Below are 8,305 nucleotides of genomic sequence, written 5' to 3' on the forward strand. Positions count from 1 at the left end.
GTTATTTTGAGCATTTTTCTTATGCTTGTTAATCATATGTATGTCTTCTTTTGAAAAGTGTCAGTTCATATTCTTTGCCCACTTTTATGGAATTTTTTTTGTTCTTTGCTTGTAAATTTGTTTAAACTCCTTACAGGTTCTGGACATTAGACCTTTGTGGGATGCTTAGTTTGCAAATATTTTCTTCCATTTTGTAGGGTGTCGTTTATTCTGTTGATAGTTTCTTTTGCAGTGCAGAAGCTCTTTAGCTTAAATAGGACCCATTTGTGAATTTTTGTTTCCATTGCATTTTCTTTTGGCATTTTCATCATGAAGTCTTTGCCCTGTTCTCTCTCCAGAATAATATTTCCTAGGTTGTCTTCTAGGGTGTTTATAGTTTCAGGTTTTGCAGTTAAGTCTTCAATCCATCTTGGGTTAATTTTTGTATACAATGTAAGGAAGGGGTCCAGTTTCAATCTTCTGCATATGGCCAGCCAGTTATCCCAGCACCATTTATTGAATAGGGAGTCCTTCCCCCACTGCCTGTTTTTGTCAATTTTGTCTAAGATCAGATAGCTGTAGGTGTGTAGCATTATATCTGGGCTCTCTTTTCCAAATTAGTTGTCAATTTGATACTCCCACTAGCACTTTATGAAATTTCCAATTGTTCCACACCTTTGGAATTGTCAGATATTTACTATTTTACTGAGCTGTAAGGATATTTCCTTCTGATTCTATTGTGCATTTCTCTGATGACTAAAGATGTTGAGAATGTTTTTGCATGCTTGTTAGCCACCTGTGCATCTTTTTTGTGAGGTTATTAAATATTTTTCTATTTTTTTAGGTTGTTTGTTTTACTATCAAGTTTGTAAGAATTCTTTTTATATTCTCAATACAAATTCTTTGTTAGGAGTGTATTGTAGATGCTTTTTCCCAGTCTGTGTCTTGCCTTTTCATTTCCTTACAATGTTTTCTTGAAGAGTAGAATTTTAGTGCTTGCTTTGACATCACGTATACTAATATTGGAATGATACAGGGAAGATTAGCATTACCCTGCACAGGGATGAAGAGTAGGGTTTTAAATCTTCATAAACTTCAGCTTATCTGTTTCTTATAGAGTGATTTTTATCTGCTGTCTAAGAAATCTTTGCTTATTGTAAGGTAGCAAACATTTTTCTCCTCTATTTTCTACTAGAAGATTTTAGTTTTAGCTTTTACGTTTAGGTCTGTGACTTTCAGCACATTAAACACAGTAGTCCCTTCTTATCCGTGTTTCTCTTTTTGCAGTTTCAGTTTTACGTGGTCAACCACAGTCCAAAAATATTAATTGGAAAATTCCAGAAATAAACAATTCATGTCTTTTAAATTGCATGCTGTTCTGAGTAGCATGATCAAATTTCACACTGCTCTACTCTCTCCTGCCTGAGACATGAGTCATCCCTTTGTCCAGCACTGCCAGGCTGGACATGGTACCTAGGTGTTAGTTACTTAGTAGTCAGTTGTCTTGATTATCAGATCAGCTGTTGTGGTATCCAGTGCTATTGTTCAGGTAAGCCTTATTTTACTTAATAATGGCCCTCATTCACAAGAATAGTGAAACCTATGTCAGTCAACTCATTTGATCTCCTCACATAGGCATTATATCATCTCATATCATCACAAGAAGGGTGAGTAGAGTATATTAAGGTATTGAGACAGAGAGAGGGAGGGAAAGAGAGTGAGATATATTTTATGACCATACATTGTTCTATTTTATTATTAGTTATTAATCTCTTACCATGCCTAATTTATAAACTAAACTTTATTATAGGTATGTATGCATAGAAAAATATAGTATATATAGGTTTATTATTCACAATTCTAGACATTCACTGGGTGTCTTAGAATGTATTCCCCATGAATAAAGAGGAACTACTGTAAGCCATTCCATTGTCTCTTTTGCTTGCTGTCTCCATTGAAGAGTCTGCAGTCATTCTTTCCTTGTTTTTCCTGTACCTTTCCCCCCCCGTCTGCCTGTACTTTTTTGTCTGTTTATTTTTTGCTCTATTATTGGATTTCACAATCTTACCATTTTTTGCCTTTATTTGGTTTTCATTGGATTTATCCTACTTGATACTGTTCAACTTCTTGGGTACATAGGTTCATTTTTACAAATCCGTATTGGACATTTTTAGCCATTATTTCTCCAATTTTATTTAACACTTGGCCCAAGACTGCAATTATGTGTGTTTGAAACTGCTTCCTATTACCCAAAAATCACCAAGACTCTGTAATTTTTCAGCCCTTTCTTCCCTCTCTGAATTTCAGTGTGAATGGTTTTTCTATTGCCATGCCTCCGTTTTCTGATCTTCTCTTCTGTATTTCTTAATATTCTAATCCATTCCTAATAGTTTCTATTTGTCTTCTCATTATGTCTATGTTTTCCTTTAGCTCTTAAACTTATTTATAATAGCTGTTTTAAAGTACTCATCTGCTAATATCATAATCCCTGTCAATTCTAGATCTACTTCTATTGACTAGTGAATCATACTTTTCTGCTGCTTTGTATGCCTAATCATTTGATATTGGATGTTGGATGCCAATAATTTTACATTTTGCAGATCAGTTTGATGCTTGAAGATTTGTTTTTATGCTAATCTTAAGGCAGATTGAGATTAAACTTTAGGTTTATTTTAGTTTGGGGTGTCTACTAAGTGCTCTGATTATTCAATAAAATCTGTTTGACTGAATGTCTCCCATCATGTGTGAGCTCCAGGAGTTGTTTGTATTACAGATTCCCTCAGCAAGTTGTTCTTTCTCATGTGGTTGTTATCTGACCAGTCTCATGGAATCTTATTCTTTGTATGCCTGTTAGTATCATTCAATGACTCAGGTGGACTCCTGTGCCAATTTCTGGAGCTTTTCATATTTGTGGCTTCTGCTCTCCAGTACTCTGCTCTGCCCAATCCACATACTTTGGCCTCACTGAACTCTGATCTTCATCTCCTCATCCTGATGAGTCTACCTTTCACTTCTGAGATTCTCCCTCTCTGTGCTAGGGTCCTGGAAATGCCTCCAGACATATAGCTGGAGTAATTGGTGAGCTCATCTCATTTGTTTTCCTTTTTCACTTATTATAATCTTGCCTTGCTCATTGTCCAATCTTGAGAAACTATTGCTTCATATATATTTTCCATACTTTTAATTATTTATGGTAAAACAACAAGTCTGAAACCAGTTGCTTCATCATGGCTAGAAGTATAAATCCCTCAGCTTATAATTTTTGAAATAGACTTTGCTTCTTGCCTCAGAAGGGTAGTTGTGAAATGTATATGTATAACAACCTCTGGCTTAGCCTGCCCCCTTTTTGAGGCTGCTTGTATCATTCACAGTTGTTTGGGGCCCCAAATAGCTTAGGTATGGAAAAAATACATATATTTGGTACAAATTATTGTTAGTCTTATTTTTTCTTTCTTTTTTACTTTTCTTTTTTGTGCTTTCCCTCTCTTTTTCTCACTTTCATCACACCTCTCAATATTCATGCTGTGATCTTTGGGTCTGTTGAATTTTGCATTTCCTCCTATTTACTCTCTCTTTTTGATCATTGGCATCTGGAAAATCTTGTTATTCCATTCATTAGAACTTTTAGTTGTCTCCCATTCCAAATCCATTGAGAGTTCATATTTTGAAAGAAGCCCGGAAGGGGTAAAAGATGGTCTAAGTGGGTATACAACAGGGTCGACTGGAATATAAACCACAGAGAAGCTAACCAGGTCTGTAAAGCTGTATTTGTGATGTAAAGAGAGTAAACTTAATGTAGAATTGGGCAACACATTACAGCAGCCACTAGCCACATATGACCATTGATCATTTGAAATGCGGCCAGTGCCACATGTTAATATTGGTATGATAATATTTTGTATGTATTGAATTATAAAAATTGTTACCATTATTTTCACTAATTTCTTTTTACAATTTAAATGTGGCTTAACATTATATTCCTGTTGGGCAGTGATAATCTAGAAAGCACAGGAGAGGGGAAGAAAGAGAAATAAAATTTTAAGAGACGATGCAATGACCAGTCTGCATTTCAGAACTGACTTTCTGACAGTGTAGAGACAAGAGAAACAGTCTGAGGGCAAGGAAGGCAGTTAGACTACTGTGACAGCTCAGGAAAGACATGATTTGTCATATTCAGTATCACAAAAGTTATATTTCTGTTTGATAAAATTGCCATTTACTACATTAGTATTGGGAAGCAGAATACAAATAAAACAAAAAATAGGCTATACAAAGAGCATTTGCATGAATTTGCTTTGGAAAACAAATACCCAGTATTACACAGCTGTATATACATACTAATAACCCCTGGCACTCATCCCTGACTGTATTTTCATCCACGGCTAGACTGGCACAGCTTGGGAGAACATGGCCTTCCATGGATTGATACCAAGTCATTTGAGAATGATGGGAAGAAATTGCCTCTCCTGGCAGCTCTGCTACTTACCAACTGTGTGTTCCTGGGCAGGTTGATTAAACTCTGTTTCACTGACTTATAAGGAAAACAGCTCATCCTTTAGGTTTGGTGGGAGATTAAAGGCAAAAACTTAAAAAGTATGGAAACTTAAATAATTAATGCTAGAAAATTTTAGGTATGCTTATTATTATAGGCCACAAAGAAAACCATCCTTATGCATAACAGAAGAGGGTTGACTATACATTCACTCCTTGGGCCTGGGTGGTGAATGTGTGACCCACTCACATTTGGCAGGATGGTTGTTCTACAAGGTGTGAAGCAATAAACCACCACAGAACTTCCCAGTATTTTTCTTCTCAGGGAAGTTTGGGATGCTCCAGACAGCATGTCCTCCTTACCTTTAATTACCTTGGAAAAAGGCTGAGCTAGATAAAGGGAAGCAGCCCAGGCTGTCTGAAGGTTAAGTAAATGAGACCTCCTTTGGCTAACATGCTGGTTATCTGGCCACACAGGTGTTCTGAGGCCTTTCTTTCCCTCACTGGGGGTTTAGTATCACAAGGTTGCCAGAATCAGAGCCGAAACTTAAACCAATATTTAACTCCACTGCAACTTGATTAGAAGCATCCAAGTGTGGCATTTTTATTTTCAAATGTGCAAGGTTTCTGGGGGAAAGTTGAATCAATGTTACGTAATGCATTGCTAAATCCAGGACACATGGAATTATTTCTCAGTGTGATCCCATCTTGGCTTTGAATGCCATGAGGTGGTAGGGTGAGGACTCTCAACGCTTAATTGCCATTTGAACAATTTCTTGTCAAGCCTACAATCCTGAGATGTGAGGAATGATAGAGGCTGGTAGAAAGCAGGGTTTTGATGGGAACTCCAATCTGGCTCTAGTGTTTGAGGGTCTCCTGTGTATCCAGAACATTGAGCTGCTCCAAGCTCACATCAATTATGTCTAGGAATTCAAGCAACACTGGGTGAATTTTCTCTAAACTCTGAGGATCATACGAGCTCAAATTATCTGCAGAACAATGGTCACTACTAGGGACTGAGCTGAAAAATGCCCATTAGAATTTAAAATTTACCAAAACAAAGTGAGTACTTGAGCAGTTATTTTCTGTAATATAGAAAGTGCAAGAAAGGGATTAAAAAAAAATCGAGTGTTAGAAAAAAAAATCTGTCCAAGTATTAGTGTTATCCACATGAGTACCATCCAAATCTCATGTTGAAATTTTTAGCCCAGCATTTAATATTTGACACATGGACTATTCATGAAAGTAGGAGAAACACTATATAATAAATAATCTATTAGTTAAGGTAATGCTAATTGCTATAACCCTTAGGCTTAAAATAATAGTTCATTTATTGCTCATGTACAATTTAAAATGGATAGTTGTGATTGTCAGGTAGTGTTCCTCTAAGCAGGGAGCCCAGGTTCCTTCCATCTTGTACTTCTACCACCTTCAACACCTGGTCTTTAAGGATTTGTGCTTGTCTGCATCAAGCCACAGAAGGCATGGCACATGGAGGGCCACGTGTGGGGTTTTTAGAAGCAGGACTGGACAAAGGTGCACATCCATGCACTCAAATCTCATTAGCCAGAAAATTGGTTACATGGCCCCATCTCCTTGCAAGGAAGGATAGAGAATAGAGTCTAGTTCTATTCCCTGTAGAAAGGTGCTAGCAACTCTGCCACACATGCTATATAAATAGACGCTTCTAGATAGTACATTGTGGTCTGAATGAAACAGTGTGGTTTATGAAATTCCACAACCCAGCTTCAAAGTTCAGCAGGATTATGTAGAGAGGAAGTCATTCATCCAGAGCAGATGTAATAGATGGCTGATTATGCATCATTCTTTTCTTAGCTTTTATAAATTTGAGAAGTTGAATCCTCCTAAGCTATTATAAAACTTGAACTTATTTTAATTTACAAAATAGCACCACAGATTTTACTCTCTATTTCAGAATTTGGTGACTATTGATACTAATTCTTTAGACTACATTAAACAAAGGTCACCCTAACTATGGATTAAATTTTGTACCATGTAAAATGCTAACTTAGAAACTTTCTGTGAATTTCTTAGTAACTCACACAAAATGTAAATGACTTCATGGTAAAACCAGAGTAAACAATGGCTCTCACAGGATATGACTCTGAGGTCAATATTGCACTACCATGGCTAAATACTAGAGAGATGCATGATTTCTGTTCTTAGAAGCTTCTGGATTTTTTTTTACATGTTTTGAATAAAAGAAGTTTCAATAGCTTTTTACTTATGAGGTTGTGGAGACAATTATTATTGCAGCAATTATGCAAAATAAATTGCTTTGCTCCTCATATTCATTCTCTCATTTGTTCAATCATTCATCAGAGATGTGTTGAAGACCTGCTGTGCATCAAGCACTGGGCTAGGTGCTAGGATGTGACAACAAGGCCCTGAGCATTCCAGCCTTCTCTGAGTTTATAATCTACAAACGATCAGTCTCAAGTGAGGGAAGTTCTAAAGTGAAGATTTTGGCTGGGTGCGGTGGCTCACGCCTGTAATCCCAGCACTTTGGGAGGCCAAGGTGGGCAGATCATAAGGTCAGGCGTTCAAGACCAGCCTGACCAACATGGTGAATCCCCATCTCTACTAAAAATACAAAAGTTAGCCGGGTGTGATGGCATGCACCTGTAATCTCAGCCACTCAGGAGGCTGAGGCAGGAGAATCATTTGAACCAGGAGGCAGAGGTTGCAGTGAGTCAAGGATATCACACCACTGCCCTCCAGCCTGGCTGACAGAGCAAGATTCCGTCTCAAAAGAGAGAGAGAGAGAGAGAGAGAGAGAGAGAGGGAGGGAGAGAGAAAATCTTTCTTAGAAGGAACAAGGGAGCCAACTTAACCATGGCTGGAGAAGACTGCCTGAGGAGGGGATGAAAGGCTGATATTTGAAAAGTTAGGTGGGAACTGGCCATGGTTCCCATCCACGGATCCTTCCTTGTGCCTTCTGTTTTTATTTTAACAATTCCCTTGCCAAACTTCCTTGAACTTCCCTTGTACACAATAATTTTGTTGCTTTTCTCTGTACCTATAAAGTTTTCCAGGGGATTGAATTATTTTTGACCACTTTTGACCTACAAATCTGACAGTTTCAATAACTCAACCTATAGCTGTGACACTTTCAGGCTTAAAGGTTCTGGTGTCTTAAAATTATGGTATCACATTGTACTCTTTTTAACATTTATTGTAAGCACTCTATCATTAACTAAAAACATCTCCATTATTTTCAGTCAAACAATTCTCTTTCAGATTATTTTTTCTAAACCATTTTCTTCCAAGTTGAATCATAGAGTTTTTTCTCTTATTCATCATTTTATCTGATAGTGGGGTCACTGATTCTGCCTTTATGCTCTTGGCTATACCTCCAATTTCTTTTCGTAGCTTGTTTATTCTTTCCTCCATGATATTGTTGAGAAATAAATCAGTTATATGGACTATGAAAATAACAAATCAAATGCTTTTCCAGAAGGTATGAGTTCTTTTGAAGGATTGCTTCTATTTCACTGTTTTTGAGGGTAAGCCAAGGTTATACAAAAATGGCATGAGCTGGTAGGCTGTTAGTATTTGTTTCTAAGACTGCTGTTACCAAATTTGTGAAAACAATTTAGTTTCACACATGCCCGCAGACATGCACAGAGAATTGTAAACTTAAAAAGGGATAGAAACACTAGAACTTTTACTATAATGAAATTAAAGTGATTTTGAGTATTACGTAACCACATATCTACCCCCTTTCTCATCTTCCCACAACTACTATGGAAAATTTACCTACTCTGTCAACTTGGTTTATCTATGATTAAAATTGGAAATATATCCTTGGCCC

The 8,305-nt window shown here is 37.1% G+C and overlaps 1 non-coding gene across 1 annotated transcript; it reads left to right on the top strand.

Moving 5' to 3' along the window:
• Positions 1-971: 971 nt before the first annotated feature.
• On the top strand, positions 972-1,077 carry LOC116554244. Its single transcript, XR_004270128.1, has one exon. It is a non-coding gene; the product is annotated as a U6 spliceosomal RNA (small nuclear RNA).
• Positions 1,078-8,305: the final 7,228 nt, after the last annotated feature.

The sequence above is a fragment of the Sapajus apella genome, unplaced genomic scaffold (genome assembly GCF_009761245.1).
Source record: "Sapajus apella isolate SASKATOON/1434 unplaced genomic scaffold, GSC_monkey_1.0 scaffold13, whole genome shotgun sequence".
Taxonomy (NCBI): Eukaryota; Metazoa; Chordata; class Mammalia; order Primates; family Cebidae; genus Sapajus; species Sapajus apella.